The following is a 25,728-nucleotide window of genomic DNA, read 5'->3' as shown; positions in this document are numbered from 1 at the left end:
TTGTGAACTCACCAACCTTGTGTTGACACTTTTAGTATGTTATTCTCAGGTAGCCGAGGCGGGCGCGCGGTTTAGGATCATGCATTGCTTGAAACACTTTTAATAATGCAAACTTATTTTAAACTGTTATCATTGGGTTTTAAGTCGTCCTGCGTGACGCAACATTGGTTTCTATGGTTTTTATGCTTCCGCATTTAATTACTCGTAAACGTGTTCATGGTTTTGAAACCTTGTTTTATGGTTTGATTATAACTAATGATTCCGATCCTGTTAGTTCACACCCTCTGACGGAAAAACTCCGTTAGTGGATTTTGAGGGTGTGACAGATTGGTATCAGAGCCATTGGTTATAGCGAACTAGAAGCTGCATGCATACTAGACTATAACCGCGACGACCCATTAGTTATAATGATACGCACTGCGTAGATTTGTGTAGTCTTTGTTATCGATTCTCTTTACCTCTTTCACTCATACGCGCGCGCATACACGGCTTACCTGTAGGAATGTCGACACCGCCACCCTCATCATCATCTGATCCGATGACTCATGCTCATGGGAAGGAACCACAAATACCTACCGCATCGCCACCCCGAGTAGTCCCGGAACTCGAAGCTTCCGCACCGAAGAGGTACCGCCTATCCGGAGGCATATACGAAAACGACGTTAGCTGGGATTGGTACCCTAACATGATCAGACGTATGGTCTATCGCGAACAAGTTCCCCCTTACCTCACCCGAACCATCCTGTTTATCCCAACACCCTACCACCCATAACCGAACCTGTAGAGCGAGTTCTCGCAGCTGTTGTTTCATGTTTGGAGCGTGATGTGGGTTACATGCGCTATACGAGAGCCAACGTTTCTGGACTGTTAAAAGACGGAACCGAGACTAAGGAGGAGATTGCCCGCATGGCAGCGGCAATGAAGGAAATACAAGAGGCTAGTGATCAACAGATGAAAATTATGAGAAAGATGCAAGCCGAGATGATAGACTTGCAAGAGCAACTCCAAGTAGCAAGGACCCGAACCGAGATGGCTTTAGAGCGTTGCTATGTGTTACAAATGCAAATTGCTCAGAACGCAGCAGAACCTGAGGCAGAGCCTGAGGCCGAGCCTGAGGCAGAGCCTGAAGAGGAACCTGAAGAAGATCCCGAAGAGGAGCCCGAGAAAGATCCCGAGGAGGAACCTGAAGAAGAACCGGAGGAAGAACCGGCTGAGGAGGAGGCACACTCAGAGGTGTCCTCAGATGATGACATCTAGTGATGATGACACTTAGATGGAGGGGTTGTCTCCATCCGAACTATTATTTTCTATGATTTTAAGGATTGATTGGAAATACTTTGTAGCGAATACAATGGTTTTAATCATGAATTATTAATTAGATTAATATATGGTTGTGATGTGATGTCATTTCTTAATTCTTTCTTACCTATCTTTTTATTACATGTATGGTGTGTTGTATATGAAAGAAAAATTCATGTTTAACATTTTATACTGTGATTCTAGGAAATGGCTGGAAGAAACGCTGGACACGGACGTGGTAACATCAACTTGACTGCAGCTGAACTCCAAACTCTGCTGAACGACCATGCAGCGGCCGCTTTAGCCGCACATGTTCAGAACCAAGCTGGAGGTCCAAGTGGAACGTGTACCTTCAAGAATTACCTTGACTGGAAGCCCAGTACGTTTAAGGTCACTGAGGGAGCTATAGGCTTCCTGCGTTGGGCTGAGAAGGCCGAGTCGGCATTTGAGATGTGTAATTGTCCCCCTGCCAGTAGGGTCAAATTCGCTGCTGGAACACTTGAGGATTCTGCCCTCACTTGGTGGAATTCGAACGTACAGATCCTTGGATTGGAACTGGCTAACGCGATGAACTGGGAGGAGTTCAAGAACATGATGCGAGAGGAGTACTGTCCGAGAGAGGAGATTTCGAAGTTAGAGTCAGAATTTTGGTCACTGAAGATGGTGGGTTCAGAAATCGAAGCCTACACCACCCGTTCTCACGAGTTGGCTGTGATGTGTCCACGGATGGTAGACCCGCCGAGAAAGAGTATTGAAATGTATATTGATGGGTTAGCACCGCAGATTCAGGGCATGGTGACGTCTTCCAGACCAGCCACGATTCAACAGGCGATCCGTTTAGCTCACAAACTGACGGATCAAGCTGTGACCCAAGGTGCGTTACCACCTAGGGGTTCAACCACAAAAGCCCGTGACAACCCGAGCAATGACAACAACAGCAACCCGAGCAGCGGAAAGAGAAAGTTTGACAACACCAGATCCTCATCCTCGAACCTCCCACAGCAACAACACTACCGTAAGCCCGAATTCACTCGGAGCTTTAACAATCAGAATCACAACAACAATAACAACGGTAGCGGGCAAGGTTCGAGTGGATATGCTGGGAAATATCCGAAGTGCAATAGGTGCAACTATCATCACGTTGGCCCGTGTGACCGTGTCAAGTGTCAGAGATGCGGAAAGATGGGTCACCAGGCGAAGGAATGTAGAGGAGACCTTGCGGCAAAGGGTGCTCCTAAGCCACCTATGACGACGAAGGGATGTTTCGAATGTGGACAGGAAGGTCATTTCAGGAAAGATTGTCCCAAGCTGAAACAGAACGACAACAACGGAAGTAACGGAAGTGGCAGTAGTGGTGGAAGCAATGGCAAAGGAAGAGCTTTCGTTATTGGGTCGGGTCAAGCCCGCAATGATCCGTACGTGGTGACTGGTAAGTTCCCCGATTGTTTTGCTTCTGTATTGTTTGACACTGGAGCTGATAGAAGTTTTGTGTCGAAAGCCTTTAGCCAACTCTTAGACTTAACTCCAACTCCGTTAGATGCTAAGTTTCCTGTTGAATTAGCTGACGGTAAGACTATAGTAACGACTCATGTACTTGCGGGATGTAAGTTAAAACTGTCAGGTCATGTCTTTGATAACGAACTTGTTCCTTTTACGCTTAGTAGTTTCGATGTCGTTGTCGGCATGGACTGGTTATCCGAGAACCGAGCGGAGATTATATGCCACGACAAGATAGTCCATATTACTACCCCTTCCGGCGAAATCATTTCGGTCCGAGGTGAGAGAAGCGGCATGACCACCAGCGTCATTACCCTCATGAAGGAACAGAAGTACCTACGAAAGGGTCATCCGGCAATTTTGGCGCAGATTGTTGAGAAACCCGCGGAGGAGAAGCGAATTGAAGATATACCAGTTGTGCGAGATTTTCCGGAAGTTTTCCCAGATGATTTGCCCGGACTCCCTCCTATACGACAAGTCGAATTCCAAATCGAGTTGACACCCGGTGCAGCACCCATAGCACGAGCCCCGTATCGGCTCGCACCGGCGGAGCTTCAGGAGTTGTCCACTCAGTTGCAAGATTTGTTGGATAAGGGTTTTATCCGACCTAGCTCATCGCCATGGGGAGCCCCTGTCTTGTTTGTCCGAAAGAAGGACGGGACTTTCCGCATGTGTATCGACTACCGGGAGTTGAACAAGGTGACGGTCAAGAACCGTTATCCTTTACCCCGAATTGATGATTTGTTTGACCAGCTTCAAGGATCGAGTTACTACTCGAAGATCGATCTGCGATCTGGTTATCACCAACTAAGAGTGCGCGAAGAAGATATTTCAAAGACGGCTTTCAGAACACGGTATGGTCACTACGAGTTTTCGGTTATGCCTTTTGGACTAACCAACGCACCAGCCGTATTTATGGATCTCATGAATCGAGTATGCAAGGCGTACCTCGACAAGTCTGTGATTGTTTTCATTGATGATATTCTCGTCTACTCCAAGAACGAAGCTGATCATGAAGAACACTTAAGGGTAATCTTGGAGTTATTGTAGAAGGAACAACTGTATGCTAAACTCTCGAAATGTGAGTTTTGGCTTCGCGAGGTTCACTTTTTAGGACATGTGATCAACGAGAATGGTATCCATGTCGATCCCGGTAAGGTAGAGGCCATCAAAAACTGGGAAGCACCTAAGACTCCGACTGAGGTGCGGCAATTCCTAGGACTGGCCGGCTACTACCGGCGTTTCATCGAGGGATTTTCAAAGATTGCTCAACTCCTCACCGCTTTGACTCACAAAGGCACTAAGTACAATTGGGGTGACGCGCAAGAATCCGCTTTTCAACTGTTGAAAACCAAACTCTGTAGCGCCCCTATTCTAGCCCTCCCCGAGGGAACGGAGAATTTTGAGGTACACTGTGACGCATCGATACAAGGTCTCGGTTGTGTGCTGATGCAACTCGAGAAGGTGATAGCTTATGCCTCTCGACAACTACGGGTTCACGAGAAGAACTACGCGACCCATGATTTGGAACTCGGAGCTGTGGTGTTTGCCCTTAAGATATGGAGGCATTACTTGTACGGTACCAAGTTTACCATTTACACCGACCACAAGAGTCTCCAACATATCTATGATCAGAAGGAGCTGAACATGCGACAGCGTCGTTGGGTCGAGCTGCTCAAGGATTATGATTGTGCCATCAAGTATCACCCTGGCAAGGCCAATGTAGTGGCCGATGTCCTCAGCAGAAAAGAAACAGATAAACCCAGACGAGTGCGAGCATTGCAACTCACGATTCATGCAAACTTACCCGACCAGATTCGCGAGGCGCAACACGAAGCTTTGAAAGATGATAATCTTCCATCGGAACTCATGCAGGGCATGAACAAGCAACTTGAAACCAGATCTGACGGGGTCCGATATTTTGAGAACCGGATTTGGGTTCCACGGTTCGGAGAGTTGAGAACTCTGGTGATGGACGAAGCACACAAGTCCCGATATTCTATCCACCCTGGCTCAGATAAAATGTATCATGATTTAAAGGCACTTTACTGGTGGCCGAACATGAAAGCCGACATTGCCACCTACGTGAGCAAATGCTTGACTTGTGCCAGAGTCAAAGTAGAATACCAGAAACCATCTGGTCTACTGCAACAACCGGAACTCCCAATGTGGAAATGGGAACACATCTCAATGGATTTTATCATGGGTTTACCTAAGACACCGACGGGATGCGATACCATCTGGGTGATCGTTGACCGGTTGACTAAGTCTGCACACTTCTTAGCGATTAAGGAATCGGACAAAATGGAGAGACTGACTCGCGTCTACATGAAGGAAGTAGTGTCTAGACACGGAGTGCCTGTCTCAATCATTTCTGATCGAGATTCTCGTTTCACTTCGCACTTTTGGAAGTCACTACAAAGCGCACTAGGCACCCGTCTTGATATGAGCACAGCATACCATCCTCAGACGGATGGGCAAAGTGAACGAACTATTCAGACCCTGGAGGATATGTTGCGTGCATGCGTATTGGATTTCGGAAAAAGTTGGGAACCTCACTTACCTTTGGTAGAGTTTTCGTATAATAACAGCTACCACGCAAGTATTAAAGCAGCGCCGTTTCAAGCGCTGTACGGACGGAAGTGTCGATCACCACTCTGCTGGGTAGAGGTGGGTGACAGCCAAATCACTGGTCCAGAACTGGTACTCGAAACTTCGGAAAAGATTGTTCAAATCCGAAATCGCATGGCAGCAGCACGAGATCGCCAAAAGAGTTACGCCGACAAGCGCCGAAAGCCTCTCGAATTTCAAGTGAATGACCAAGTGTTACTTAAAGTCTCACCTTGGAAAGGTGTGGTTCGCTTTGGTAAGCGAAACAAACTCAACCCACGATATGTTGGTCCCTATCGAATAACTGAGCGCATTGGTCCGGTGGCGTACCGATTGGACCTACCAACGGAACTCAGTGGCGTACACAAGGTATTCCACGTGTCCAATTTGAAGAAATGCTTATCCGATGAAACCCAAATAGTCCCTTTGGAGGAACTGCAAGTTGATGAACAGTTACGTTTCATTGAAGAACCAGTCGAAGTTTTGGATTGGGAAACCAAAACGCTCAAGCACAGCAAAATTCCAATCGTTAAGGTTCGTTGGAACTCAAGACGTGGACCGGAGTTCACGTGGGAACGCGAGGATCAAATGATGAAGAAGTATCCTCACCTTTTTGAAGGGCTAACCAAACACAGAAAACCGCGAAACCCGGCAAACCGTCAGACATCACCGGAGGTATGAATTAAATTTCGGGACGAAATTTCTTTCTACTAGGGGATGATATGACAAACTGAAAATTTTTCTTACTTTTTCAGACACTCATCACGACTTGACTCAAATTTTCGGGACGAAAATTCTTTAACATGGGAATGATGTGACAATCGTCAATTTCAGGTTAACTCCGTTAACCCAACTCCGTCAATTCAAACTTAAGATCACTGAATCTATAACGCACACCTCATTACATTTAAACTAGGGTTTAAATGACGCTTAACACTTACTACATGTGTAGTCTTTCGGGAATTGCACCGAAACGCAAACGAGTTGACGCAAACGATTGGTGAATAAACGAAAAACGTCAAAACAGTAATTATGTGATAATTATGTGTTAGACTTATGTGTTATGTGATAACATGGTTATAAACGTTAACTCAAGATGTAAACAAGTTAGTTTAAGCTAGTTAAGTAATACTTAGAAGTGGAGGGGCCAAAGTGTAACATAGTATTATTATAAATACTAATAATAATAAACCCTAACTATTATTTTCTCTTCTCCCTAAATCCCGATCGGCCTTTCCCCTTGGCTCCTTGGCTGCCGTCACCTATACACACACATACAACCATCAATTTCAACTTTTGATCGAAGATTAAGGTGCTAGGAAGGTATAAACGACTATCCTATGCATCCTTTATACTTGATTTTGATGTTTAATGGATTAATTGAAAACCCTAGATGGCCGATTTCATGTGTGTATGTAACTAATATGATTGTTGTTGAGTTGATAATGATTTGATAACTAGAATGAATATTGTTACATGTTAATTGTTGTGTCTTTGATTTGAGTTCAAACAAAAACCCTAATCATGTATGTAATGTGTAATTGATGTGCATGGATAGTGATTATGGAGTCTAGAGTGTTATATGAATGCATGATGGTCCATAGATAGTTAATATGTGGAGTTTGGATGCAAACAGTTTCTGGACAGATTGTGTTATTGATGTTTAATTGACTGTAACGAAGTGTAAATGTGAAAATTGGTTGAGATTATTGATACTACAGTAAACTAGGTTTAGTCTAGTTTCTAAAGAATGTAAATTTGCAATTTTTGGACGTGGAAAAGTTAACTTTTATGATTTTACAAAAACGTTGTGCAAAGCTGAGTTGTTAGACCTGCTGTTAGGTTGTTTTTTAAATGTTATATCTCATGAACTACGAGACCAATTGGGTTGGTTCCACTTCTGAAAGTTGACCTATTGAGTTAGGAACCTAACCCAAGTGGTCTTGCATTTATTGGATTTTTCGTTTAACAGGAATTGCAAATAACATTCTGTTGCGCATGAATTTGACTGTTATGAGTTTGCTGTAATGATTTGATGATTGTGAGAAACCTATGTGGAATAAAAATAAAATAAAACATGTTCTGGAAACCTAATACATGTATGCTTTTGTGATGATTTTTTATGAATTAATCGAGATGCTATGATCGGTGGAATAGTACAATCTTTCAAGTAGAATTTCTGTCTCGGTGAAACTAGCTGCTGAGTTTTGTGAAAATACATGAAACATGATACTTGCTATATAATTGTTATGATTTGACCAAATTGCCCTCATGGGGAATAATGGCTAGTTAATTGTTATGTGTTGACCAAATTGCCCTTACGGGGAGTAATTGCTAGTGATGTACTTTATGAATACATGACACGTAAATAATTGCTTACACATGTAACGTATCACAAATACATTTGTTAAAGTCACACACGATTCACAAACGAAACACGAAACATGTTATGTGCATAGGTATTATGTGCCGGGTCTAGAGACTCGATAATATTCCGACACTTAGAAAAATCTCTTTGTTGTTTTAGAACGCTAGAGAGAGTTTTTCTGTGACGCGCATCTTGGTGATTTAATTTGGGAATTTCTTCGCAAACAGTGAGTTTCACTTTCCCCTTTTAAAACTTTTTAAACGCTTTTCACTTGGGGGAGATAAAATACTCCGAAAACGCATTTAAGATTTTGTTAATATAGATTATATATCACTTGTAAAGACTAAGTGGCAAACGCGTTAACTAAAGTCCTTCATTCACATCGAACCGTTTAATATTGGATAATAGCGAGTCATTGTTGAGTAGTACTACTGGGTTTGACAAACCCCACCCAACGCTAAACTCGACTGGAGGTCGAGCGGGTGTAATCTTGGCTAAACACATACCATGGTCTGGATGACCTGGTGGCAAGGCAAATGATAAACAGTCAGCTTCGGTGTCGAACACTTAGTGATACTTGTTTTATAGGCTAGCTACCTATAGATATATAATTGACATAACACTATCTGGTAACGCAAAACGCTGTAACGCAAAACGCTGAACTCAAACGCTAAACGCTTTATTTTTATATAACTTGTGAACTCACCAACCTTGTGTTGACACTTTTAGTATGTTATTCTCAGGTAGCCGAGGCGGGCGCGCGGTTTAGGATCATGCATTGCTTGAAACACTTTTAATAATGCAAACTTATTTTAAACTGTTATCATTGGGTTTTAATGCGTCCTGCGTGACGCAACATTGGTTTCTATGGTTTTTATGCTTCCGCATTTAATTACTCGTAAACGTTTTCATGGTTTTGAAACCTTGTTTTATGGTTTGATTATAACTAATGATTCCGATCCTGTTAGTTCACACCCTCTGACGGAAAAACTCCGTTAGTGGATTTTGAGGGTGTGACAGATTGGTATCAGAGCCATTGGTTATAGCGAACTAGAAGCTGCATGCATAATAGACTATAACCGCGACGACCCATTAGTTATAATGATACGCACTGCGTAGATTTGTGTAGTCTTTGTTATCGATTCTCTTTACCTCTTTCACTCATACGAGCGCGCATACACGGCTTACCTGTAGGAATGTCGACACCGCCACCCTCATCATCATCTGATCCGATGACTCATGCTCATGGGAAGGAACCACAGATACCTACCGCATCGCCACCCCGAGTAGTCCCGGAACTCGAAGCTTCCGCAACGAAGAGGTACCGCCTATCCGGAGGCATATACGAAAACGACGTTAGCTGGGATTGGTACCCTAACATGATCAGACGTATGGTCTATCGCGAACAAGTTCCCCCTTACCTCACCCGAACCATCCTGCTTATCCCAACACCCTACCACCCATAACCGAACCTGTAGAGCGAGTTCTCGCAGCTGTTGTTTCATGTTTGGAGCGTGATGTGGGTTACATGCGCTATACGAGAGCCAACGTTTCTGGACTGTTAAAAGACGGAACCGAGACTAAGGAGGAGATTGCCCGCATGGCAGCGGCAATGAAGGAAATACAAGAGGCTAGTGATCAACAGATGAAAATTATGAGAAAGATGCAAGCCGAGATGATAGACTTGCAAGAGCAACTCCAAGTAGCAAGGACCCGAACCGAGATGGCTTTAGAGCGTTGCTATGTGTTACAAATGCAAATTGCTCAGAACGCAGCAGAACCTGAGGCAGAGCCTGAGGCCGAGCCTGAGGCAGAGCCTGAAGAGGAACCTGAAGAAGATCCCGAAGAGGAGCCCGAGAAAGATCCCGAGGAGGAACCTGAAGAAGAACCGGAGGAAGAACCGGCTGAGGAGGAGGCACACTCAGAGGTGTCCTCAGATGATGACATCTAGTGATGATGACACTTAGATGGAGGGGTTGTCTCCATCCGAACTATTATTTTCTATGATTTTAAGGATTGATTGGAAATACTTTGTAGCGAATACAATGGTTTTAATCATGAATTATTAATTAGATTAATATATGGTTGTGATGTGATGTCATTTCTTAATTCTTTCTTACCTATCTTTTTATTACATGTATGGTGTGTTGTATATGAAAGAAAAATTCATGTTTAACATTTTATACTGTGATTCTAGGAAATGGCTGGAAGAAACGCTGGACACGGACGTGGTAACATCAACTTGACTGCAGCTGAACTCCAAACTCTGCTGAACGACCATGCAGCGGCCGCTTTAGCCGCACATGTTCAGAACCAAGCTGGAGGTCCAAGTGGAACGTGTACCTTCAAGAATTACCTTGACTGGAAGCCCAGTACGTTTAAGGTCACTGAGGGAGCTATAGGCTTCCTGCGTTGGGCTGAGAAGGCCGAGTCGGCATTTGAGATGTGTAATTGTCCCCCTGCCAGTAGGGTCAAATTCGCTGCTGGAACACTTGAGGATTCTGCCCTCACTTGGTGGAATTCGAACGTACAGATCCTTGGATTGGAACTGGCTAACGCGATGAACTGGGAGGAGTTCAAGAACATGATGCGAGAGGAGTACTGTCCGAGAGAGGAGATTTCGAAGTTAGAGTCAGAATTTTGGTCACTGAAGATGGTGGGTTCAGAAATCGAAGCCTACACCACCCGTTCTCACGAGTTGGCTGTGATGTGTCCACGGATGGTAGACCCGCCGAGAAAGAGTATTGAAATGTATATTGATGGGTTAGCACCGCAGATTCAGGGCATGGTGACGTCTTCCAGACCAGCCACGATTCAACAGGCGATCCGTTTAGCTCACAAACTGACGGATCAAGCTGTGACCCAAGGTGCGTTACCACCTAGGGGTTCAACCACAAAAGCCCGTGACAACCCGAGCAATGACAACAACAGCAACCCGAGCAGCGGAAAGAGAAAGTTTGACAACACCAGATCCTCATCCTCGAACCTCCCACAGCAACAACACTACCGTAAGCCCGAATTCACTCGGAGCTTTAACAATCAGAATCACAACAACAATAACAACGGTAGCGGGCAAGGTTCGAGTGGATATGCTGGGAAATATCCGAAGTGCAATAGGTGCAACTATCATCACGTTGGCCCGTGTGACCGTGTCAAGTGTCAGAGATGCGGAAAGATGGGTCACCAGGCGAAGGAATGTAGAGGAGACCTTGCGGCAAAGGGTGCTCCTAAGCCACCTATGACGACGAAGGGATGTTTCGAATGTGGACAGGAAGGTCATTTCAGGAAAGATTGTCCCAAGCTGAAACAGAACGACAACAACGGAAGTAACGGAAGTGGCAGTAGTGGTGGAAGCAATGGCAAAGGAAGAGCTTTCGTTATTGGGTCGGGTCAAGCCCGCAATGATCCGTACGTGGTGACTGGTAAGTTCCCCGATTGTTTTGCTTCTGTATTGTTTGACACTGGAGCTGATAGAAGTTTTGTGTCGAAAGCCTTTAGCCAACTCTTAGACTTAACTCCAACTCCGTTAGATGCTAAGTTTCCTGTTGAATTAGCTGACGGTAAGACTATAGTAACGACTCATGTACTTGCGGGATGTAAGTTAAAACTGTCAGGTCATGTCTTTGATAACGAACTTGTTCCTTTTACGCTTAGTAGTTTCGATGTCGTTGTCGGCATGGACTGGTTATCCGAGAACCGAGCGGAGATTATATGCCACGACAAGATAGTCCATATTACTACCCCTTCCGGCGAAATCATTTCGGTCCGAGGTGAGAGAAGCGGCATGACCACCAGCGTCATTACCCTCATGAAGGAACAGAAGTACCTACGAAAGGGTCATCCGGCAATTTTGGCGCAGATTGTTGAGAAACCCGCGGAGGAGAAGCGAATTGAAGATATACCAGTTGTGCGAGATTTTCCGGAAGTTTTCCCAGATGATTTGCCCGGACTCCCTCCTATACGACAAGTCGAATTCCAAATCGAGTTGACACCCGGTGCAGCACCCATAGCACGAGCCCCGTATCGGCTCGCACCGGCGGAGCTTCAGGAGTTGTCCACTCAGTTGCAAGATTTGTTGGATAAGGGTTTTATCCGACCTAGCTCATCGCCATGGGGAGCCCCTGTCTTGTTTGTCCGAAAGAAGGACGGGACTTTCCGCATGTGTATCGACTACCGGGAGTTGAACAAGGTGACGGTCAAGAACCGTTATCCTTTACCCCGAATTGATGATTTGTTTGACCAGCTTCAAGGATCGAGTTACTACTCGAAGATCGATCTGCGATCTGGTTATCACCAACTAAGAGTGCGCGAAGAAGATATTTCAAAGTCGGCTTTCAGAACACGGTATGGTCACTACGAGTTTTCGGTTATGCCTTTTGGACTAACCAACGCACCAGCCGTATTTATGGATCTCATGAATCGAGTATGCAAGGCGTACCTCGACAAGTCTGTGATTGTTTTCATTGATGATATTCTCGTCTACTCCAAGAACGAAGCTGATCATGAAGAACACTTAAGGGTAATCTTGGAGTTATTGTAGAAGGAACAACTGTATGCTAAACTCTCGAAATGTGAGTTTTGGCTTCGCGAGGTTCACTTTTTAGGACATGTGATCAACGAGAATGGTATCCATGTCGATCCCGGTAAGGTAGAGGCCATCAAAAACTGGGAAGCACCTAAGACTCCGACTGAGGTGCGGCAATTCCTAGGACTGGCCGGCTACTACCGGCGTTTCATCGAGGGATTTTCAAAGATTTCTCAACCCCTCACCGCTTTGACTCACAAAGGCACTAAGTACAATTGGGGTGACGCGCAAGAATCCGCTTTTCAACTGTTGAAAACCAAACTCTGTAGCGCCCCTATTCTAGCCCTCCCCGAGGGAACGGAGAATTTTGAGGTACACTGTGACGCATCGATACAAGGTCTCGGTTGTGTGCTGATGCAACTCGAGAAGGTGATAGCTTATGCCTCTCGACAACTACGGGTTCACGAGAAGAACTACGCGACCCATGATTTGGAACTCGGAGCTGTGGTGTTTGCCCTTAAGATATGGAGGCATTACTTGTACGGTACCAAGTTTACCATTTACACCGACCACAAGAGTCTCCAACATATCTATGATCAGAAGGAGCTGAACATGCGACAGCGTCGTTGGGTCGAGCTGCTCAAGGATTATGATTGTGCCATCAAGTATCACCCTGGCAAGGCCAATGTAGTGGCCGATGTCCTCAGCAGAAAAGAAACAGATAAACCCAGACGAGTGCGAGCATTGCAACTCACGATTCATGCAAACTTACCCGACCAGATTCGCGAGGCGCAACACGAAGCTTTGAAAGATGATAATCTTCCATCGGAACTCATGCAGGGCATGAACAAGCAACTTGAAACCAGATCTGACGGGGTCCGATATTTTGAGAACCGGATTTGGGTTCCACGGTTCGGAGAGTTGAGAACTCTGGTGATGGACGAAGCACACAAGTCCCGATATTCTATCCACCCTGGCTCAGATAAAATGTATCATGATTTAAAGGCACTTTACTGGTGGCCGAACATGAAAGCCGACATTGCCACCTACGTGAGCAAATGCTTGACTTGTGCCAGAGTCAAAGTAGAATACCAGAAACCATCTGGTCTACTGCAACAACCGGAACTCCCAATGTGGAAATGGGAACACATCTCAATGGATTTTATCATGGGTTTACCTAAGACACCGACGGGATGCGATACCATCTGGGTGATCGTTGACCGGTTGACTAAGTCTGCACACTTCTTAACGATTAAGGAATCGGACAAAATGGAGAGACTGACTCGCGTCTACATGAAGGAAGTAGTGTCTAGACACGGAGTGCCTGTCTCAATCATTTCTGATCGAGATTCTCGTTTCACTTCGCACTTTTGGAAGTCACTACAAAGCGCACTAGGCACCCGTCTTGATATGAGCACAGCATACCATCCTCAGACGGATGGGCAAAGTGAACGAACTATTCAGACCCTGGAGGATATGTTGCGTGCATGCGTATTGGATTTCGGAAAAAGTTGGGAACCTCACTTACCTTTGGTAGAGTTTTCGTATAATAACAGCTACCACGCAAGTATTAAAGCAGCGCCGTTTCAAGCGCTGTACGGACGGAAGTGTCGATCACCACTCTGCTGGGCAGAGGTGGGTGACAGCCAAATCACTGGTCCAGAACTGGTACTCGAAACTTCGGAAAAGATTGTTCAAATCCGAAATCGCATGGCAGCAGCACGAGATCGCCAAAAGAGTTACGCCGACAAGCGCCGAAAGCCTCTCGAATTTCAAGTGAATGACCAAGTGTTACTTAAAGTCTCACCTTGGAAAGGTGTGGTTCGCTTTGGTAAGCGAAACAAACTCAACCCACGATATGTTGGTCCCTATCGAATAACTGAGCGCATTGGTCCGGTGGCGTACCGATTGGACCTACCAACGGAACTCAGTGGCGTACACAAGGTATTCCACGTGTCCAATTTGAAGAAATGCTTATCCGATGAAACCCAAATAGTCCCTTTGGAGGAACTGCAAGTTGATGAACAGTTACGTTTCATTGAAGAACCAGTCGAAGTTTTGGATTGGGAAACCAAAACGCTCAAGCACAGCAAAATTCCAATCGTTAAGGTTCGTTGGAACTCGAGACGTGGACCGGAGTTCACGTGAGAACGCGAGGATCAAATGATGAAGAAGTATCCTCACCTTTTTGAAGGGCTGACCAAACACAGAAAACCGTGAAACCCGGCAAACCGTCAGACATCACCGGAGGTATGAATTAAATTTCGGGACGAAATTTCTTTCTACTAGGGGATGATATGACAAACTGAAAATTTTTCTTACTTTTTCAGACACTCATCACGACTTGACTCAAATTTTCGGGACGAAAATTCTTTAACATGGGAATGATGTGACAATCGTCAATTTCAGGTTAACTCCGTTAACCCAACTCTGTCAATTCAAACTTAAGATCACTGAATCTATAACGCACACCTCATTACATTTAAACTAGGGTTTAAATGACGCTTAACACTTACTACATGTGTAGTCTTTCGGGAATTGCACCGAAACGCAAACGAGTTGACGCAAACGATTGGTGAATAAACGAAAAACATCAAAACAGTAATTATGTGATAATTATGTGTTAGACTTATGTGTTATGTGATAACATGGTTATAAACGTTAACTCAAGATGTAAACAAGTTAGTTTAAGCTAGTTAAGTAATACTTAGAAGTGGAGGGGCCAAAGTGTAACATAGTATTATTATAAATACTAATAATAATAAACCCTAACTATTATTTTCTCTTCTCCCTAAATCCCGATCGGCCTTTCCCCTTGGCTCCTTGGCTGCCGTCACCTATACACACACATACAACCATCAATTTCAACTTTTGATCGAAGATTAAGGTGCTAGGAAGGTATAAACGACTATCCTATGCATCCTTTATACTTGATTTTGATGTTTAATGGGTTAATTGAAAACCCTAGATGGCCGATTTCATGTGTGTATGTAACTAATATGATTGTTGTTGAGTTGATAATGATTTGATAACTAGAATGAATATTGTTACATGTTAATTGTTGTGTCTTTGATTTGAGTTCAAACAAAAACCCTAATCATGTATGTAATGTGTAATTGATGTGCATGGATAGTGATTATGGAGTCTAGAGTATTATATGAATGCATGATGGTCCATAGATAGTTAATATGTTGAGTTTGGATGCAAACAGTTTCTGGACAGATTGTGTTATTGATGTTTAATTGACTGCAACGAAGTGTAAATGTGAAAATTGGTTGAGATTATTGGTACTACAGTAAACTAGGTTGAGTCTAGTTTCTAAAGAATGTAAATTTGCAATTTTTGGACGTGGAAAAGTTAACTTTTATGATTTTACAAAAACGTTGTGCAAAGCTGAGTTGTTAGACCTGCTGTTAGGTTGTTTTGTAAATGTTATATCTCATGAACTACGAGACCAATTGGGTTGGTTCCACTTCTGGAAGTTGACCTATTGAGTTAGGAACCTAACCCAAGTGGTCTTGCATTTATTGGATTTTTCGTTTAACAGGAATTGCAAATAACATTCTGTTGCGCATGAATTTGACTGTTATGAGTTTGCTGTAATGATTTGATGATTGTGAGAAACCTAAGTGGAATAAAAATAAAATAAAACATGTTCTGGAAACCTAATACATTTATGCTTTTGTGATGATTTTTGATGAATTAATCGAGATGCTATGATCGGTGGAATAGTACAATCTTTCAAGTAGAATTTCTGTCTCGGTGAAACTAGCTGCTGAGTTTTGTGAAAATGCATGAAACATGATACTTATTATATAATTGTTATGATTTGACCAAATTGCCCTCATGGGGAATAATGGCTAGTTAATTGTTATGTGTTGACCAAATTGCCCTTACGGGGAGTAATTGCTAGTGATGTACTTTATGAATACATGACACGTAAATAATTGCTTACACATGTAACGTATCACAAATACATTTGTTAAAGTCACACACGATTCACAAACGAAACACGAAACATGTTATGTGCATAGGTATTATGTGCCGGGTCTAGAGACTCGATAATATTCCGACACTTAGAAAAATCTCTTTGTTGTTTTAGAACGCTAGAGAGAGTTTTTCTGTGACGCGCATCTTGGTGATTTAATTTGGGAATTTCTTCGCAAACAGTGAGTTTCACTTTCCCCTTTTAAACCTTTTTAAACGCTTTTCACTTGGGGGAGATAAAATACTCCGAAAACGCATTTAAGATTTTGTTAATATAGATTATATATCACTTGTAAAGACTAAGTGGCAAACGCGTTAACTAAAGTCCTTCATTCACATCGAACCGTTTAATATTGGATAATAGCGAGTCATTGTTGAGTAGTACTACTGGGTTTGACAAACCCCACCCAACGCTAAACTCGACTGGAGGTCGAGCGGGTGTAATCTTGGCTAAACACATACCATGGTCTGGATGACCTGGTGGCAAGGCAAATGATAAACAGTCAGCTTCGGTGTCGAACACTTAGTGATACTTGTTTTATAGGCTAGCTACCTATAGATATATAATTGACATAACACTATCTGGTAACGCAAAACGCTGAACGCAAACGCTAAACGCTTTATTTTTATATAACTTGTGAACTCACCAACCTTGTGTTGACACTTTTAGTATGTTATTCTCAGGTAGCCGAGGCGGGCGCGCGGTTTAGGATTATGCATTGCTTGAAACACTTTTAATAATGCAAACTTATTTTAAACTGTTATCATTGGGTTTTAATTCGTCCTGCGTGACGCAACATTGGTTTCTATGGTTTTTACGCTTCCGCATTTAATTACTCGTAAACGTTTTCATGGTTTTGAAACCTTGTTTTATGGTTTGATTATAACTAATGATTCCGATCCTGTTAGTTCACACCCTCTGACGGAAAAACTCCGTTAGTGGATTTTGAGGGTGTGACAGATTGGTATCAGAGCCATTGGTTATAGCGAACTAGAAGCTGCATGCATACTAGACTATAACCGCGACGACCCATTAGTTATAATGATACGCACTGCGTAGATTTGTGTAGTCTTTGTTATCGATTCTCTTTACCTCTTTCACTCATACGCGCGCGCATACACGGCTTACCTGTAGGAATGTCGACACCGCCACCCTCATCATCATCTGATCCGATGACTCATGCTCATGGGAAGGAACCACAGATACCAACCGCATCGCCACCCCGAGTAGTCCCGGAACTCGAAGCTTTCGCACCGAAGAGGTACCGCCTATCCGGAGGCATATACGAAAACGACGTTAGCTGGGATTGGTACCCTAACATGATCAGACGTATGGTCTATCGCGAACAAGTTCCCCCTTACCTCACCCAAACCATCCTGCTTATCCCAACACCCTACCACCCATAACCGAACCTGTAGAGCGAGTTCTCGTAGCTGTTGTTTCATGTTTGGAGCGTGATGTGGGTTACATGCGCTATACGAGAGCCAACGTTTCTGGACTGTTAAAAGACGGAACCAAGACTAAGGAGGAGATTGCCCGCATGGCAGCGGCAATGAAGGAAATACAAGAGGCTAGTGATCAACAGATGAAAATTATGAGAAAGATGCAAGCCGAGATGATAGACTTGCAAGAGCAACTCCAAGTAGCAAGGACCCGAACCGAGATGGCTTTAGAGCGTTGCGATGTGTTACAAATGCAAATTGCTCAGAACGCAGCAGAACCTGAGGCCGAGCCTGAGGCCGAGCCTGAGGCAGAGCCTGAAGAGGAACCTGAAGAAGATCCCGAAGAGGAGCCCGAGAAAGATCCCGAGGAGGAACCTGAAGAAGAACCGGAGGAAGAACCGGCTGAGGAGGAGGCACACTCAGAGGTGTCCTCAGATGATGACATCTAGTGATGATGACACTTAGATGGAGGGGTTGTCTCCATCCGAACTATTATTTTCTATGATTTTAAGGATTGATTGGAAATACTTTGTAGCGAATACAATGGTTTTAATCATGAATTATTAATTAGATTAATATATGGTTGTGATGTGATGTCATTTCTTAATTCTTTCTTACCTATCTTTTTATTACATGTATGGTGTGTTGTATATGAAAGAAAAATTCATGTTTAACATTTTATACTGTGATTCTAGGAAATGGCTGGAAGAAACGCTGGACACGGACGTGGTAACATCAACTTGACTGCAGCTGAACTCCAAACTCTGCTGAACGACCATGCAGCGGCCGCTTTAGCCGCACATGTTCAGAACCAAGCTGGAGGTCCAAATGGAACGTGTACCTTCAAGAATTACCTTGACTGCAAGCCCAGTACGTTTAAGGTCACTGAGGGAGCTATAGGCTTCCTGCGTTGGGCTGAGAAGGCCGAGTCGGCATTTGAGATGTGTAATTGTCCCCCTGCCAGTAGGGTCAAATTCGCTGCTGGAACACTTGAGGATTCTGCCCTCACTTGGTGGAATTCGAACGTACAGATCCTTGGATTGGAACTGGCTAACGCGATGAACTGGGAGGAGTTCAAGAACATGATGCGAGAGGAGTACTGTCCGAGAGAGGAGATTTCGAAGTTAGAGTCAGAATTTTGGTCACTGAAGATGGTGGGTTCATAAATCGAAGCCTACACCACCCGTTCTCACGAGTTGGCTGTGATGTGTCCACAGATGGTAGACCCGCCGAGAAAGAGTATTGAAATGTATATTGATGGGTTAGCACCGAAGATTCAGGGCATGGTGACGTCTTCCAGACCAGCCACGATTCAACAGGCGATCCGTTTAGCTCACAAACTGACGGATCAAGCTGTGACCCAAGGTGCGTTACCACCTAGGGGTTCAACCACAAAAGCCCGTGACAACCCGAGCAATGACAACAACAGCAACAGCAACCCGAGCAGCGGAAAGAGAAAGTTTGACAACACCAGATCCTCATCCTCGAACCTCCCACAGCAACAACACTACCGTAAGCCCGAATTCACTCGGAGCTTTAACAATCAGAATCACAACAACAATAACAACGGTAGCGGGCAAGGTTCGAGTGGATATGCTGGGAAATATCCGAAGTGCAATATGTGCAACTATTATCACGTTGGCCCGTGTGACCGTGTCAAGTGTCAGAGATGCGGAAAGATGGGTCCCCAGGCGAAGGAATGTAGAGGAGACCTTGCGGCAAAGGGTGCTCCTAAGCCACCTATGACGACGAAGGGATGTTTCGAATGTGGACAGGAAGGTCATTTCAGGAAAGATTGTCCCAAGCTGAAACAGAACGACAACAACGGAAGTAACGGAAGTGGCAGTAGTGGTGGAAGCAATGGCAAAGGAAGAGCTTTCGTTATTGGGTCGGGTCAAGTCCGCAATGATCCGTACGTGGTGACTGGTAAGTTCCCCGATTGTTTTGCTTCTGTATTGTTTGACACTGGAGCTGATAGAAGTTTTGTGTCGAAAGCCTTTAGCCAACTCCTAGAATTAACTCCAACTCCGTTAGATGCTAAGTTTCCTGTTGAATTAGCTGACGGTAAGACTATAGTAACGACTCATGTACTTGCGGGATGTAAGTTAAAACTGTCAGGTCATGTCTTTGATATCGACCTTGTTCCTTTTACGCTTAGTAGTTTCGATGTCGTTGTCGGCATGGACTGGTTATCCGAGAACCGAGCGGAGATTATATGTCACGACAAGATAGTCCATATTACTACCCCTTCCGGCGAAATCATTTCGGTCCGAGGTGAGAGAAGCGGCATGACCACCAGCGTCATTACCCTCATGAAGGAACAGAAGTACCTACGAAAGGGTCATCCGGCAATTTTGGCGCAGATTGTTGAGAAACCCGCGGAGGAGAAGCGAATTGAAGATATACCAGTTGTGCGAGATTTTCCGGAAGTTTTCCCAGACGATTTGCCCGGACTCCCTCCTATACGACAAGTCGAATTCCAAATCGAGTTGACACCCGGTGCAGCACCCATAGCACGACAAGTCGAATTCCAAATCGAGTTGACACCTGCTGTTAGGTTGTTTTGTAAATGTTATATCTCATGAAATACGAGACCAATTGGGTTGGTTCCACTTCTGGAAGTTGACCTATTGAGTTAGGAACCTAACCCAAGTGGTCTTGCATTTATTGGATTTTTCGTTTAACAGGAATTGCAAATAACATTCTATTGCGCATGAATTTGACTGTTATGAGTTTGCTGTAATGATTTGATGATTGTGAGAAACCTATGTGGAATAAAAATAAAATAAAACATGTTCTGGAAACCTAATACATGTATGCTTTTGTGATGATTTTTGATGAATTAATCGAGATGCTATGATCGGTGGAATAGTACAATCTTTCAAGTAGAATTTCTGTCTCGGTGAAACTAGCTGCTGAGTTTTGTGAAAATGCATGAAACATGATACTTGCTATATAATTGTTATGATTTGACCAAATTGCTCTCATGGGGAATAATGGCTAGTTAATTGTTATGTGTTGACCAAATTGCCCTTACGGGGAGTAATTGCTAGTGATGTACTTTATGAATACATGACACGTAAATAATTGCTTACACATGTAACGTATCACAAATACATTTGTTAAAGTCACACACGATTCACAAACGAAATACGAAACATGTTATGTGCATAGGTATTATGTGCCGGGTCTAGAGACTCGATAATATTCCGACACTTAGAAAAATCTCTTTGTTGTTTTAGAACGCTAGAGAGAGTTTTTCTGTGACGCGCATCTTGGTGATTTAATTTGGGAATTTCTTCGCAAACAGTGAGTTTCACTTTCCCCTTTTAAAACTTTTTAAACGCTTTTCACTTGGGGGAGATAAAATACTCCGAAAACGCATTTAAGATTTTGTTAATATAAATTATATATCACTTGTAAAGACTAAGTGGCAAACGCGTTAACTAAAGTCCTTCATTCACATCGAACCGTTTAATATTGGATAATAGCGAGTCATTGTTGAGTAGTACTACTGGGTTTGACAAACCCCACCCAACGCTAAACTCGACTGGAGGTCGAGCGGGTGTAATCTTGGCTAAACACATACCATGGTCTGGATGACCTGGTGGCAAGGCAAATGATAAACAGTCAGCTTCGGTGTCGAACACTTAGTGATACTTGTTTTATAGGCTAGCTACCTATAGATATATAATTGACATAACACTATCTGGTAACGCAAAACGCTGAACGCAAACGCTAAACGCTTTATTTTTATATAACTTGTGAACTCACCAACCTTGTGTTGACACTTTTAGTATGTTATTCTCAGGTAGCCGAGACGGGCGCGCGGTTTAGGATCATGCATTGCTTGAAACACTTTTAATAATGCAAACTTATTTTAAACTGTTATCATTGGGTTTTAAGTCGTCCTGCGTGACACAACATTGGTTTCTATGGTTTTTACGCTTCCGCATTTAATTACTCGTAAACGTTTTCATGGTTTTGAAACCTTGTTTTATGGTTTGATTATAACTAATGATTCTTCACACCCTCTGACGGAAAAACTCCGTTAGTGGATTTTGAGGGTGTGACATATATATATATATATAGAGAGAGAGAAGAAAAGGGGGAGCCGGTAGCTATTATTAATGGTTATTCAAAATAAACCAATAGGTCGCGTATAGCGCTATACGAAGCCTATAGGGTACAATATAACCGCCCAATACTGTCAAAAGTAGTAGGACCCTTTATGAAACCAGTACCGGTCCATAAAAGTACATAACTTTTGAGGTGAAAGGGAAACGGTGAGAGTTAAATTCGTGAAGGAATGCAAAATGTAAATAACGTGAATAGTGGATCATGGAGATAATGCAAACATGTGAATAAACTAAACATGGTGAAAATATAAATGTTCATATCTAATCCTCTAATGCATGCATGATTTTAGGTAATGATTATTGACTTCTTCACTTCTTTTTAACTGAGTCATTGGGTCGTGTCTGCTGGATTGGGTCAGCGGGTATACGGGTCGTATCATAGGTCGTCAAAAACGTGTCTGAGGCCAAACACGTTATGAAAATAAAAAATGACAGCGACAACGAGTTTAAAAATGAATTTGGAATTAAGTAAGGGCATTGTCAGTTTCTCACCACAAAATACAGGTAATTTTCCCAAAACTAAAACCTCGATTGCCGCCACAATTTAATTTTGTTTTGGAAGGTGCCACCTAAATAATTGCTTTTAGGCTTTGTGTAAAAAAACCCGCTAATTCTCATTTTCATTTCCATTTCCATTTGAAGTATGAGACCAATTACAGGCTGATCTTTATTATTATAATAATAATAATAATAATAATAATAATAATAATAATAATTATTATTATTATTATTATTATTATTATTATTATTATTATTATTATTATTATTATTATTATTATTATTATTATTATTAATCATTTGATTTGTGTTCCTTGTTCGATTGCTTCATAATCAGTTGCTTATTTGTATTAAGCTGGGGAAATCGGTTTTCGTGTGTTTTTTTCATCATTGAAAAAATACACGCTCTTGCTGTAAACGAACCCGCAAAGTAGACAAAGCCTTGTACATGTTTTGCCGTTCAAACTTTTATCGGACAAGTGAACATAAACAAACACAAACAATGTTTCGTTTAATTTGGCTAACTGAGAATGGTTGGTTCGTTCCGGTTACCAAGTTTGTGTTGGTGTTTTATTTATTAATTTGTTAATCTTCATATAAGCTAATTATATAATACTCATATAAGCGGCGTGCATGGTTTGGTTTTAGGCTAAAACTAAACCTTAGGTTTTTGAATTTTTGAAAACCGTTTGGTTTCTAGGTTTTACGAATTTTCAGCTTAGACTACCCTTTGAGCTTAAACATTTGAGTTTAAATAAAAAATTGGCCTAAATAAATGAATTTGGGCATAAAATCATTTTTTTAATTAATAACTAATTTATTATTATACATTTATGCTAAAAATATTTGACTTACATATCTGTTGATTCTTATAAATTACTTAAAATAACAAATGATAATTTATAAATTCAGTTTGGTATTTACAAATAACATTAAACCAAACCACCGGTTTTTCTTTCGGTTTGTTTTTTTTGGGTTTTTTTTAATTTCAGGTTTGTTTTCGGTTTTATGAACACCCGAACTCATATGTTTCTTCAATAGTTAATTATAAGAATAGAAAAGTCATTAAAAATATACAAAGTACTTTTAATCAACTAACATAATCAGGCAAACATTAATGGATGTAAACGAACACCTTATTGAACCTTCATGAACACAACTGAACGATTCGTTCATTTAGTTAATCGAATGTAATTTCTTGTTCATGTTTGTTCAATTAATAAACAGACGAACATAAACCAAGTTCTCGACGAACAGTTAACAAACAATTCGCTGGAATGTAGCACGAGAATGGGTACGGGGAACGAAAAAAATCAAAACTCCAAGATAGGGGTATGACAAAAAGAATATATATATATATATATATATATATATATATATATATATATATATATATAATGTTACTTTAATACTTTTACTGTATATAAATATATAAGGTTAAGAATCAAATGTAAATTAGTGAAAATATAAGGGGGTTAATTGTTAAAATACACAAACTTATTTGACACTTTTTAGTAGTATTATGTGAAAGTTAATAAACTTGAAGGACTAAATGTAAAGAGTGAAAGAGCGAGGCTAATTGTTAAAAAAACGCTAAATAGCCCTAAAAATAACAAAACGGAGGTTCAGACTTTAATACGCCGCTCTCTTCTATCTTCTTCATTTCGGTCGTCTCTTCTTCTTTCTCTTTCAAGCAAAAATTGAACCTCCCGTGAACGTTCAGATACACCTTTTCTCCGTCTAACCCTAAATATAAATAGAAACGTTTCCTAAATGTTTTGGATCCGTCCCCATTAACCTAAAACGTTTAGGAAACGTCCCCTTGGTGTTTTCGTCCCCGGGACGGGTACTCCATGCAAACTATCATCCCCATGCTTCCTAGTTACAGCCCTACAGTTGTTACCACAAATTGGATGTTTAGGCAATTTCCCAAATTCGTATAACTAATCAAACTGTTAGTTGTAGTCTAATATTAATATTGCAATTTTAAGTCAAAAGTAAAAATGAATGGTTTATTTTAGAAACTGAAAGTGGACTTCCTTTAAATTTTAATAATGTAACTATGATAACCCTTGCATCTTGAGTGTTTTGTTTGTATTATGTGCTAACGAAATCAAATTGCATGGGCATGAAACAAAGAGAATAAATGTCGAAGGTGACAGATTAAGCAACTTGGGGATGATCTTATCCATAAAATCCTTGCTTTGAATGGCATTAAAAAAGCAATTGGAACAAGTGTGTTGTCATCTAGATGGAGGTATACGTGGACTTCAATGTCATGTCTCAGTTTCTCAAGTGAGGATTTTCATACGTATTCCAAGTTCTCCCAATTTATTAGACATGTCCTATCTAAACGTAATACTCAAACAGACGTGCATTCTATCAGTGTCATTTTTCATGACACTGTTAGCCATGTGCTTATCAAAAGAATTATCGACTTTGCAATCTCCCACAATGTCCAACAATTGATTATTACTTGCTTGCGTAGAAAGTCTTTCGAATTCCCTCTTTCAACCTTTAGTTCTCAGTCCCTCAAACATCTCACTTTGAGCGGATTTTTCACCTTGACCCTACCTACTTGGGAGGTGACAACTTTAACAACACTGGATCTGCATAAAGTTGCATTGCGTGATGGTGTTTTCTCTAATTGTGCAAACTTGAAGAATCTAATCTTAAAAAGTTGCAATATGATGAGCTCGGATGATTTCAATATATGTCATCCTGGATTAACTAGTCTAACAGTACTTGAAGGAAACGGCGGTTGTAAGGGTGTCAATGTGGTTACACCTCAACTCAAGAATCTGAGTATAACATCTTCGGCAATAATATATCTAGTAACTGCACCCAACCTTTACTCTTTGCATTGTGGAGGTGGTAATTTATCTTTCGAGTTTTCTACAGACCTTCTTCATTTGGAGAAGGTGGATATATGTGCTCAATGTTACCGTGAAGATAAGGAGCATAAAATTGTCCGTCTGCTTCAACAGTTCCATAATGTCAAATTTCTTACACTCAACTTGGAATTTGTGAAGGCACATTTGTCCCTTAATGTTTTCATTCGCATCTAACATAGATTTTTAATTCAAGCAATGGAAATACTGTTGGGGTTGTGAGACCATTAAAAAAGATTTGTACAAACACGTATTCAAGAAAACAGATTTTCATATCATTACAGTTATGACTATGAGATTACTTTGTTGTTTGGTATATTTTTCAGTTTCTTTCATCCGTGGAACTAATCGCACATCAACCTTCTCCATTTGCCAACTTATAGATATTAAAGATTTGTCCCAATTATGTTTCTCTGAAGGGCAGGTGGTCCCACAGGTATTTAGGATCAGGTGGTCCCGCAGGTAACGAAG

General features: G+C 42.1%; 1 pseudogene; it reads left to right on the top strand.

The window, feature by feature from the left end:
- LOC143586269 (F-box/FBD/LRR-repeat protein At4g26340-like) overlaps positions 1-25,434 on the top strand; it is a 29,292-nt pseudogene extending 3,858 nt beyond the window's left edge.
- Positions 25,435-25,728: the final 294 nt, after the last annotated feature.

Source organism: Bidens hawaiensis, unplaced genomic scaffold (genome assembly GCF_021521415.1).
Source record: "Bidens hawaiensis isolate Kalapana, Puna unplaced genomic scaffold, B.hawaiensis_p1.1 tig00034596_1, whole genome shotgun sequence".
Lineage (NCBI taxonomy): Eukaryota > Viridiplantae > Streptophyta > Magnoliopsida > Asterales > Asteraceae > Bidens > Bidens hawaiensis.
This window is presented reverse-complemented; position numbering and strand designations above follow the sequence as displayed.